The sequence below is a fragment of the Mobula hypostoma genome, chromosome 12 (assembly GCF_963921235.1).
Source record: "Mobula hypostoma chromosome 12, sMobHyp1.1, whole genome shotgun sequence".
In the NCBI taxonomy this organism is placed as follows: Eukaryota; Metazoa; Chordata; class Chondrichthyes; order Myliobatiformes; family Myliobatidae; genus Mobula; species Mobula hypostoma.
The window spans coordinates 87355863-87368327 of NC_086108.1; positions in this window are offsets into that span (position 1 = coordinate 87355863).

Here is a 12465-nt window from a genome sequence, read left to right on the forward strand (position 1 = left end):
CTCTCAACCCCAGATCCATTGATGTCAATAGGGGTTAGCCTGTCTCCATTCCTCCTGTAGTCCACAACCAGCTCCTTTGTTTTTGTGACATTGAAAGAGAGGTTGTTTTCTTGACACCACTGTGTCAAGAGTGATGACTTCTTCTGTGTAGGCTGCCTTGTTATAATTTGAGATAAGGCCAATCAGTGTAGTATCATCAACAAATTTAATTTTCCTATCTTTTCACCTTTTCATATCTATGTGACCTTCACCATATGTATTATCCTGAAGTTACCTTGTGTTTCTCTCTAAATCTAGTCTTTTGTACATCCCACACTTACTTCTCCCCATCCTGGTGAATGAGCCTTCACCATTCCAGACCCCTAACCCAGAAATGCTCCGCTAAAATCTTTCTACTTCTCCATTTTCTTTCTCCTCCTTTAAGGTACTCTTTAAACCCTACTTCTTACATCAGGCTTATAATACTGGCGCCCCCTTCTTTTGCTTTTGGTGTGGCACGTTACAAAGCTAGTTTGGTGTTAGAATTATGGTGCCATCCATACACTGCACTTTCAAATGTCAGGTGAGACCTAATATTGAGTGCTCAGGTGATTATAAAGATTAGCTTTATTTGTCACATGTACATCAAAATGTCAAAACATACAGTAAAATGCATCATTTGCGTCAAATCAAATCAGCGAGGATTGTGCCGGGCAAGTGCCATGGCAGTTCCCGGGCAGAGACTGCTCACACTCATCGGCCCTGACCGTGTTTCTTTGGAATGTGAGAGGAAGCCAGAGGACACAGACATGGGAGAAAATATAGAAACTCCTTCAGGGCAGTGGCAGAATCGAACCTATGTCGCTGGTGTTGTAATAGTGGTACGCTAATCGCTGTAGGCATCCCAACGGGATTATTGGGCTTCGGCTAAAAATGGGACTCCTTTTCAAACTTACTGCAGGAAAACAGACTGAGTTTGAAACCATGTTGTTAGAGAAAAGGTAATGGAGGTGCCTTCAAACTGAGAAGGAGTAAAGGCTGATTTATACTTGTGCGTACGGGCTACGCCTTAGCTTACGCCATAGGCCTGATTTATACTTCTGCGTAGCCCTACGCCGTAGCAAGCATGCATAGTTGTGTCTGCGTCGCTCTGCAATTCACCGCCAAAATGCCAGTTGGCGGTGGGGTTTCTACGCCACTGCGTTGAGTTTCTTCGTGAGAGACATGGACGAAGAAAAGCATTTCAAATATTTTCGGATGTCGACAGGTAGATTTGATGATTCGGTTCATCGTCTCCAACCATTTATTTCGCATCAGTGTACAGACATGGCGGAGAAGAGCAATCGGAAATGCGATGCTACCAAGCAGACCAATCACAGTTGTTGCAGTCTGCGTCGCCGCAACACGTGGGTTACATTTTTGGGGAGGTGCACGTCACCCTACAGCATAGGGTGCGGTGTAGGGTGCGCGGTATCTATGGCGTACATTTGACGCACAAGTATAAATCAGCCTTAACGCACAGCAAAGCACCGACCCATCCCCCTCCATGCCCCACCAATCTTGATGCTGCATGACAGAATTTAAAGAATTCCAGTTTCAGGAAGAATGTCCATCCAAAATCTAACTACGGGACTTGCAATACAGATAAGACTCCTGACCGCCATATTTTAACTGAACTGGGGGACTGTGTGTTTTGCACAGTAATATTACTAGAGTAGCAATCCAAGGTCCGGACCAATGATCTATTCATGTTAGTACAGTACACCCAATCCCATATGCTTTAATTTTGCACATTAATCCCTTATGTAGGACTTTCCCATATACCATCTGAGGGTCAAAATGTATCTCTACTAGTTTCATACTCAAAGATTTCCAGTTCATTTGGCAGTTCATTACTTTCCTTTCTAAATCCATGTTGATTCTGACTGATCCTCCTTTGCAAATGCTCGACTGTTACATCTTTGATGGTGATGTCTGGTTAATCATTCTACGATGCGAGTTAATGGTTTTCCTTTCTAAAATAGTGGGATTACATTGGCTATCTTCCCTTGTGGGTGGTGGGGTGGGGATACATCTCTACTGAAGGATGTGTAAGATGCTTCTTCCCTCCACTAGCCTGTAGGTCACCCTAGGGCAAGGTGTAGCACCTGCTTAGCCCCCCGATCAGGGTCACGTGAAGCCATGGGAACAGGTGGTGGATGGTCACATGAGCAGCTGGTGCATATCACAAGTCCTGATTATGCAATCACTGATGCCAGGCAGACAATCTCTGAAGAGTATTTATAGTGGCTGGGGTCACTCGTTTTGTAAAGCCACTGCCCAGAAGAAGGCAATGGCAAACCACTTCAGCAGAAAACTTTGCCAAGAACAATCATGGTCATGGAAAGACCATGACCATGATGGGCCATTTTTCTCGGTGGTTGATCGGGACAGGACTGCGCAAGCACGTGCAAGTCGGTCCGTGAGGCAGCAGGAGTATTTAAAGGAGAGCAGTTTGTGGACGACGGCCATTTTTCTCAGCAGTTGATCGGGACAGGACTGCGCAAGTGCGTGTAAGTCGGTCCGTGAGGCAGCGGGAGAATTTAAAAGAGAGCAGTTTGACAGAGCGGGTGATGTTGTAGCGGGTGACAGTGTGGAGGGAGACAGAGTAGGAAGGCTTTGTCTCGAGAGGCTTCAGCAAGCAGAGGCTGAGGACGAGCTTCTCTCCAAGTGAGGTAAGGCCAGGTAAGTTCCTTTAAAAGGAGAACGATCTCCAGCGGTATTTTATTTGAAGCAAGGAAGGCGGCGAGGCTGTAGCGTGTTGGGTAGGTCATGACGGCTGAGATCGGTCCCCGGTTTGTTCATCCTGCAGCATGTGGGAAATTAGGGATACTTCCAGTGTCCCTGACAACCATGTGTGCAGGAAATGTGTCCAGCTGCGGCTTCTGGCAGACCGCATTGAGCAGCTGGAGCTGCGACTGGATTCATACTGGAGCAACCGCGATGTTGAGAAAGTCATGAATAGCATGTTCAGTGAGTTGGCCACACCGCAGGTAAAGACTACACAGACAGAAAGGGAATGGGTGGCCACTAAACAGCGTAGCAGTAGGCAGGTAGTGCAGGAGTCCCCTGAGGTCATCTCCCTCCTAAACAGATATACTGTTTTGGATACTGTTGGGGGAGATGTCTCATCAGGGGAAGGTAGCAGCAGCTGAGTTCATGGCACAATGGGTGCCTCTGTGGCACAGGAGGGAAGGAAAAGGAGTGGGAGAGCTATAGTGATAGGGGATTCAATTGTAAGGGGAATAGATAGGCGTTTCTGCGGCCGCAAACGAGACTCCAGGAGGGTATGTTGCCTCCCTGGTGCAAGGGTCAAGGATGTTTCTGAGTGGCTGCAGGACATTCTGGACTGGGAGGGTGAACAGCCAGTGGTCGTGGTGCACATAGGTACCAATGATATAGGAAAAAAATGGGATGAGGTCCTACAAGGTGAATTTAGGGAGTTAGGAGATAAACTAAAAAGTAGGACCATAAAGGTAATAATCTCTGGATTACTACCAGTGCCACGTGCTAGTCAGAGTAGAAATAGGAGGATATTTCAGATGAATACGTGGCTTGAAAAATGGTGCAAGGGGGAGGGATTCAAATTTCTGGGGCATTGGAACCAGTTCTGGAGGAGGTGGGACTGGTACAAACAGGACGGTCTGCACCTGGGCTGGACTGGAACCAATGTCCTAGGGGAAGCATTTGCTACTGTTGTTCAGGAGGATTTGAACTAATGTGGCAGGGGGATGGGAACAAGTGCAGAGAGGCAGAGGGGTGTAAAATGAGGGTAGAAGCAAAAAGTACTAAGGAGAAAAGTAAAAGTGGCAGGCCGACAAATCCAGGGCAAGCATTAAAAAGGGCCACTTTTCAACATAATTGTATAAGGGCTAAGAGAGTTGTAAAAGCGCGCCTGAAGGCTTTGTGTGTCAATGCAAGGAGCATTCGTAACAAGGTAGATGAATTAAAAGTGCAGATTTTTATTAATGAATATGATATAGTTGGGATCACAGAGACTTGGCTCCAGGGTGACCAAGGATGGGAGCTCAACATTCAGGGATATTCAATATTCAGGAGGGATAGACATGAAAGAAAAGGAGGTGGAGTAGCATTGCTGGTTAGAGAGGAGATTAACGCAATAGAAAGGAAGGACATTAGCCGGGAGGATGTGGAATCAGTATGGGTAGAGCTGCATAACACTAAGGGGCAGAAAACGCTGGTGGGAGTTATGTACAGGCCACCTAGCAGTAGTAGTGAGGTTGGGGATGGCATTAAACGGGAAATTAGAAATGCGTGCAATAAAGGGACAGCAGTTATAATGGGTGACTTCAATCTACATATAGATTGGGTGAACCAAATTGGTAAGGGTGCTGAGGAAGAGGATTTCTTGGAATGTATGCAGGATGGTTTTCTGAACCAACGTGTCGAGGAACCAGCTAGAGAGCAGGCTATTCTAGACTGGGTATTGAACAATGAGGAAGGGTTAATTAGCAATCTTGTCGTGAGAGGCCTCTTGGGTAAGAGTGACCATAATATGGTGGAATTCTTCATTAAGGTGGAGAGTGACATAGTTAATTCAGAAACAAAGGTTCTGAACTTAAAGAAGGGTAACTTTGAAGGTATGAGACGTTAATTAGCTAAGATAGACTGGCAAATAATACTTAAAAGGTTGACGGTGGATATGCAATGGCAAGCATTTAAAGATCGCATGGATGAACTACAACAATTGTTCATCCCAGTTTGGCAAAAGAATAAACCAGGGAAGGTAGTGCACCCATGGCTGACAAGGGAAATTAGGGATAGTATCAATTCCAAAGAAGAAGCATACAAATTAGCCAGAAAAAGCGGCTCACCTGAGGACTGGGAGAAATTCAGGGTCCAGCAGAGGAGGACAAAGGGCTTAATTAGGAAAGGGAAAAAAAGATTATGAGAGAAAACAGGCAGGGAACATAAAAACTGACTGTAAAAGTTTTTATAGATATGTGAAAAGAAAAAGATTGGTTAAGACAAATGTAGGTCCCTTACAGTCAGAAATAGGTGAATTGATCATGGGGGACAAGGACATGGCAGACCAATTGAATAACTACTTTGGTTCTGTCTTCACTAAGGAGGACATAAATAATCTTCCGGAAATAGTAGGGGACAAAGAGTCTAGTGAGATGGAGGAACTGAGGGAAATACATGTTAGTAGGGAAGTGGTGTTAGGTAAATTGAAGGGATTAAAGGCAGATAAATCCCCAGGGCCAGATGGTCTGCATCCCAGAGTGCTTAAGGAAGTAGCCCAAGAAATAGTGGATGCATTAGTGATAATTTTTCAAAACTCTTCAGATTCTGGACTAGTTCCTGAGGATTGGAGGGTGGCTAATGTAACCCCACTTTTTAAAAAAGGAGAGAGAGAGAAACCGGGGAATTATAGACCGGTTAGCCTAACGTCGGTGGTGGGGAAACTGCTGGAGTCAGTTATCAAAGATGTGATGACAGCACATTTGGAAAGCGGTGAAATCGTCGGACAAAGTCAGCATGGATTTGTGAAAGGAAAATCATGTCTGACAAATCTAATAGAATTTTTTGAGGATGTAACTAGTAGAGTGGATAGGGGAGAACCAGTGGATGTGGTATGTTTGGATTTTCAAAAGGCTTTTGACAAGGTCCCACACAGGAGATTAGTGTGCAAACTTAAAGCACATGGTATTGGGGGTATGGTATTGATGCGGATAGATAACTGGTTGGCAGACGGGAAGCAAAGAGTGGGAATAAACGGGACCTTTTCAGAATGGCAGGCGGTGACTAGTGGGGTACCGCAAGGCTCAGTGCTGGGACCCCAGTTGTTTACAATATATATTAATGACTTAGATGAGGGAATTAAATGCAGCATCTCCAAGTTTGCAGATGACACGAAACTGGGCGGCAGTGTTAGCTGTGAGGAGGATGCTAGGAGGATGCAGGGTGACTTGGATAGGTTAGGTGAGTGGGCAAATTCATGGCAGATGCAATTTAATGTGGATAAATGTGAGGTTATCCACTTTGGTGGCAAAAACAGGAAAACAGTTTATTATCTGAATGGTGGCCGATTAGGAAAAGGGGAGGTGCAACAAGACCTGGGTGTCATTATACACCAGTCATTGAAAGTGGGCATGCAGGTACAGCAGGCGGTGAAAAAGGCGAATGGTATGCTGGCATTCATAGCAGGAGGATTCAAATACAGAAGCAGGGAGGTACTACTGCAGTTGTACAAGGCCTTGGTGAGAGCACACCTGGAGTATTGTGTGCAGTTTTGGTCCCCTAATCTGAAGAAAGACATTCTTGCCATAGAGGAAGTACAAAGAAGATTCACCAGATTGATTCCTGGATGGCAGGACTTTCATATGATGAAAGACTGGATCGACTAGGCTTATACTCTCTGGAATTTAGAAGATTGAGGGGGGGATCTTATTGAAACGTAAAAAATCGTAAAGGAATTGGACAGGCTAGATGCAGGAAGATTGTTCCCGATATTGGGGAAGTCCAGAACGAGGGATCACATTTTGAGGACAAAGAGGAAGCCTTTTAGGACTGAGATGAGGAAAAACTTCTTCACACAGAGAGTGGTGAATCTGTGGAATTCCCTGCCACAAGAAACAGTTGAGGCCAGTTCATTGGCTATATTTAAGAGGGAGTTAGATATGGCCCTTGTGGCTAAAGGGATCAGGGGGTATGGAGGGAAGGCTGGGGCGGGGTTCTGAGTTGGATGATCAGCCATGATCATACTGAATGGCGGCGCAGGCTCAATGGGCCGAATGGCCTACTCCTGCACCTATTTTCTATGTTTCTATGTTTCTATCACCTATGTCATGATGTAGCACATAACAAACGAACCCTCTAATGCCTTAGAATTGATGCAGCATCCAAGGAATGTTGAAAATGATCACTAGCAATTCACTGTTTCTGCAGAAATTTCTCTAAGTACTCTGGAATAAACATAGAAACATAGAAACATAGAAAATAGGTGCAGGAGTAGGCCATTCGGCCCTTCGAGCCTGCACCGCCATTTATTATGATCATGGCTGATCATCCAACTCAGAACCCAGCCTTCCCTCCATACCCCCTGACCCCCGTAGCCACAAGGGCCATATCTAACTCCCTCTTAAACATAGCCAATGAACTGGCCTCAACAGTTTGCTGTGGCAGAGAATTCCACAGATTCACCACTCTCTGTGTGAAGAAGTTTTTCCTAATTTCGGTCCTAAAAGGCTTCCCCTCTATCCTCAAACTGTGACCCCTCGTTCTGGACCTCCCCAACATCGGGAACAATCTTCCCGCATCTAGCCTGTCCAATCCCTTTAGGATCTTATACGTTTCAATCAGATCCCCCCTCAATCTTCTAAATTCCAACGAGTACAAGCCCAGTTCATCCAGTCTTTCTTCATATGAAAGACCTGCCATCCCAGGAATCAATCTGGTGAACCTTCTTTGTACTCCCTCTATGGCAAAGATGTCTTTCCTCAGATTAGGGGACCAAAACTGCACACAATACTCCAGGTGTGATCTCACCAAGGCCTTGTACAACTGCAGTAGTACCTCCCTGCTCCTGTACTCGAATCCTCTCGCTATAAATGCCAGCATACCATTCGCCTTTTTCACCGCCTGCTGTACCTGCATGCCCACTTTCAATGACTGGTGTATAATGACACCCAGGTCTCGTTGCACCTCCCCTTTTCCTAATCGGCCATCATTCAGATAATAATCTGTTTTCCTATTTTTGCCACCAAAGTGGATAACTTCACATTTATTCACATTAAATTGCATCTGCCATGAGTTTGCCCACTCACCCAACCTATCCAAGTCACCCTGCATCCTCTTAGCATCCTCCTCACTGCTAACACTGCCACCCAGCTTCGTGTCATCCGCAAACTTGGAGATGCTGCATTTAATTCCCTCATCCAAGTCATTAATATATATTGTAAACAACTGGGGTCCCAGCACTGAGCCTTGCGGTACCCCACTAGTCACCGCCTGCCATTCTGAAAAGGTTCCGTTTATTCCCACTCTTTGCTTCCTGTCTGCTAACCAATTCTCCACCCACACCAATACCTTACCCCCAATACCGTGTGCTTTAAGTTTGCACACCAATCTCCTGTGTGGGACCTTGTCAAAAGCCTTTTGAAAATCCAAATATACCACATCCACTGGTTCTCCCCTATCCACTCTACTAGTTACATCCTCAAAAAATTCTATGAGATTCGTCAGACATGATTTTCCTTTCACAAATCCATGCTGACTTTGTCCGATCATTTCACCGCTTTCCAAATGTGCTGTTATCACATCCTTGATAACTGACTCCAGCAGTTTCCCCACCACCGACGTTAGGCTAACTGGCCTATAATTCCCCGGTTTCTCTCTCCCTCCTTTTTTAAAAAGTGGGGTTACATTAGCCACCCTCCAATCCTCAGGAACTAGTCCAGAATCTAACGAGTTTTGAAAAATTATCACTAATGCATCCACTATTTCTTGGGCTACTTCCTTAAGCACTCTGGGATGCAGACCATCTGGCCCTGGGGATTTATCTGCCTTCAATCCCTTCAATTTACCTAACACCACTTCCCTACTAACATGTATTTCACTCAGTTCCTCCATCTCACTGGACCCTCTGTCCCTTACTATTTCTGGAAGATTATTTATGTCCTCCTTAGTGAAGACAGAACCAAAGTAATTATTCAATTGGTCTGCCATGTCCTTGCTCCCCATAATCAATTCACCTGTTTCTGTCTGCAGGGGACCTACATTTGTCTTTATCAGTCTTTTCCTTTTTACATATCTATAAAAGCTTTTACAGTCCGTTTTTATGTTCTCTGCCAGTTTTCTCTCATAATCTTTTTTCCCCTTCCTAATTAAGCCCTTTGTCCTCCTCTGCTGAACTCTGAATTTCTCCCAGTCCTCAGGTGAGCCACTTTCTCTCGCTAATTTGTATGCTACTTCTTTGGAATTGATACTATCCCTAATTTTTCTTGTCAGCCATGGGTGCACTACCTTCCTTGATTTATTCTTTTGCCAAACTGGGATGAACAATTGTTGTAGTTCATCCATGCAACCTTTAAATGCTTGCCATTGCATATCCACCGTCAATCCTTTAAGTGTCATTTGCCAGTCTATCTTAGCTAATTCACGTCTCATACCTTCAAAGTTACCCCTCTTTAAGTTCAGAACCTTTGTTTCTGAATTAACTATGTCACTCTCCATGTTAATGAAGAATTCCACCATATTATGGTCACTCTTACCCAAGGGGCCTCTCACGACAAGATCGCTAATTAACCCTTCCTCATTGCTCAAAACCCAGTCCAGAATAGCCTGCTCTCTAGTCAGTTCCTCGACATGTTGGTTCAAAAAACCATCCCGCATACATTCCAAGAAATCATCTTCCTCAGCACCTTTACCAATTTGGTTCACCCAGTCTACATGTAGATTGAAGTCACCCATTATAACTGCTGTTCCTTTAAAGATCATTGGACCCCCAAGGATTTATTAGCCTTCTGTCCCATTAAAATTCCTAATATCCTTAGTATAGTATATGCTGATTTCCTCAATTCCTCCCTTTCATGAGGCCCAAGGTTCCCTGACATTTCTGGAAGATCATGTCCTCAAATGTGAAGACAGACCGAAATAGTTGTTCAATTGTTTGTTTTGTTTTCTTTGTCCCCGGTACAATTTTTCTGTTTTTGAGTACACTCATATTCACCATGGGCACTGGAAGTGTTCCTGATTCCCACAAAACAACACTTCATAGCTCTGTACTGTTGTACAGAGCTTTGTTTTTGATTTAATTTTTTACTCATATTTTGCAGTCAACATTCCTGCACACAATCAAGTGACCTTCTCTGTAGCTTAAAGGGACAAAAAATGGGTGGATGAACTTAATAAGTATTTTGTAACAGCCTTCACTATTGAAGACACTAGCAATTTGCCAGGAATTTGAGTGTCAGGGGCAGAAGTGAGTGTAGTTGCTATTACAAAGGAGAAGGTATTTGGGAAGCTGAAAGGTCTGAAGATAGCTAAGTTATCTGGGCCAGATGGACTACACCCTAGAGTTCTGAAAGAGGTAGCTGAAAAGATTGTGGAGGCATTAGTAATAATCTTTCAAGAATCACTAGGTTCTGAAATAGTTCCAGAGGACAGGTAAATTGCAAATGTCACTCCACTCTGTAAGAAGGGAGGGAGGTAGAAGAAAGGAAATTATAGTCTGGGTAGCTTGACTTCAGTGTTTGGGAAGATGTTGGCACCTATTATTAAGAATGAGGTGTCGGGATACTTGGAGATACATGATAAGATCAGCCAAATTCAGAATGGTTTCTTAAAGGGAAATCTTGCCTGACAACCCTGTTCCAATTCTTTAAAGAAATAGCAGGCAAGATAGACAAAGGGGGAATCCCATTTAAACCTGTTGAATATTGAAAGGCCTGTATAGAGTGGATGTAAAGAGGATGTTTCCTATAGTGAGGGAGATGAGGACCTGCAGCACAGCTTCAGATAGAGGGTCATCCGTTTAGAACAGGTATGAAGAGAAATTTCTTTAGCAAGTGGGTAGTGAATCTGTGGAATTCATTGCCACAGACGACTGCGGAGGTCAGGTCGTTGAATATATTTAAGGCAGAGTTTTATTAGTTCTTGATTAGCCAGGACATCAAAGGATATGAGGAGAAGGCAGGAGAATGGGGTCAAGGGGCTTAATAAATCAGTCATGATGGAATGACAGAGCAAACTCGATGTCTTAGAAAATACTCACTTGCTCCTCTTACTAATATGTTGTCTCCCTCACCACATGATGCTCTCTGAATCATAACATAAGCTCCAAATTCACTGCTCTCTGAAGTGAGTATGGTCCCTCGCGGGTCCTCCCCCTGCCCCATCCATTTCCCAGTACTACCTGCACTGACAGATGGAGAACTTAAATTTAATTAATTGAAAAGATATTATTAGTAATGGTGACTGTGGGATGTGGGTACACCCAAGGAAAGCTAACTGTATAGTGAGCACATGATGCACCACAAGCTTAAACCAAGGGTTCTTTACCTCACTGAAACTTTAATGCAGCCTTTCAGGAAAGACGTCATATCATTGCTATCTGATCTGTCTACCTGGAGTTCTTATTTATCTGCCACTGCAATGGATAATTAGTGATAAGCAGTAAACTGGGTTCTGCAACAAAGTCTACCACCAATCAATGAAGGGAAAAAAATGTGGCAATCAACCCCAAGGAAATCACAAAGGTGATCCTCACATCACTTAGTCATAGAACTCTGCAGCACAGAATAAAGCCCTTTGGCCCATCTAGTCTATGCCAAACTATTTATCTGCCTAGTCCAACTTGCACCCAGACCATAACCCTCCATTAACACGCACCTATCCAAATTTCTCCACACATCCACACTTCTGCTGGCAGATCATTCCACACTCTCAATAATCTCTGAGTGAAGAAATTTCCCTTCATGTTCCCCTTAAACTTTTATCGTTAACCTATGACGCTCGTACTAGTACTTCCAAATATTAGTGGAACATGCCTGCCTGCTTTTACCCTACTATACCCCTCATAATTTTGTATATCTTTATCAAATCTCCCCTCACTCTTCTGTGCTGTCAGGAATAAAGTCTTAGCCTATTCAAATTTTGCCTATACTCAGGTCCTCAAGTCCTGGCAATATACTTGTAAATTTTCTTGGGTCTCTTTCAGATTTATTGATATCTTTCCTGTAGTAGGTGACCAGAAATGGGGATATTAATCCAAATTAGGCCACTCCAATACCTTATATAACTTCAACATAACATCCCAACTTCAACATAAGATCCCAAAGATCTAGGTCTGAATAAGAAAGCCAGGTATGACTTGCTGAGGGACAACAGACCATTTCAGGAGGATTGGAGGCGACATTGGATGCATATCAACTCTGGCAGGGTTTGCATGCCATTACTTCCTCAAAGCAAAACCAATCATCGTGAATGGTACCAATGCTTCATTACCAGATGAGTTTAATACCTTTTATGCTCACTTTGAAAGGGAGAATAAAATCACAGCTATGAGGATCCCTGCTGCATCCGATGACCCTGAGATCTCTGTCTTGGAAGCCCATGTCAGACTGTCTTTCAAGGGGATGAACCCTCGCAAGGCAGCAGGGCCCGATGGAGTACCTGGTAAAGCTCTGAAAACCTGTGCCAATTAACTGGCGGGAGTATTGAAAAACATTTTAGTCATAGTCATACTTTATTGATCCCGGGGGAAATTGGTTTTCGTTACAGTTGCACCATAAGTAATGAATAGTAATAAAACCATAAATAGTTAAATAGTAATATGTAAATTATGCCAGGAAATAAGTCCAGGACCAGCCTATTGGCTCAGGGTGTCTGACCCTCCAAGGGAGGAGTTGTAAAGTTTGATGGCCACAGGCAGGAATGACTTCCTATGACGCTCTGTGGTGCATTTCGGTGGAATGAGTCTCT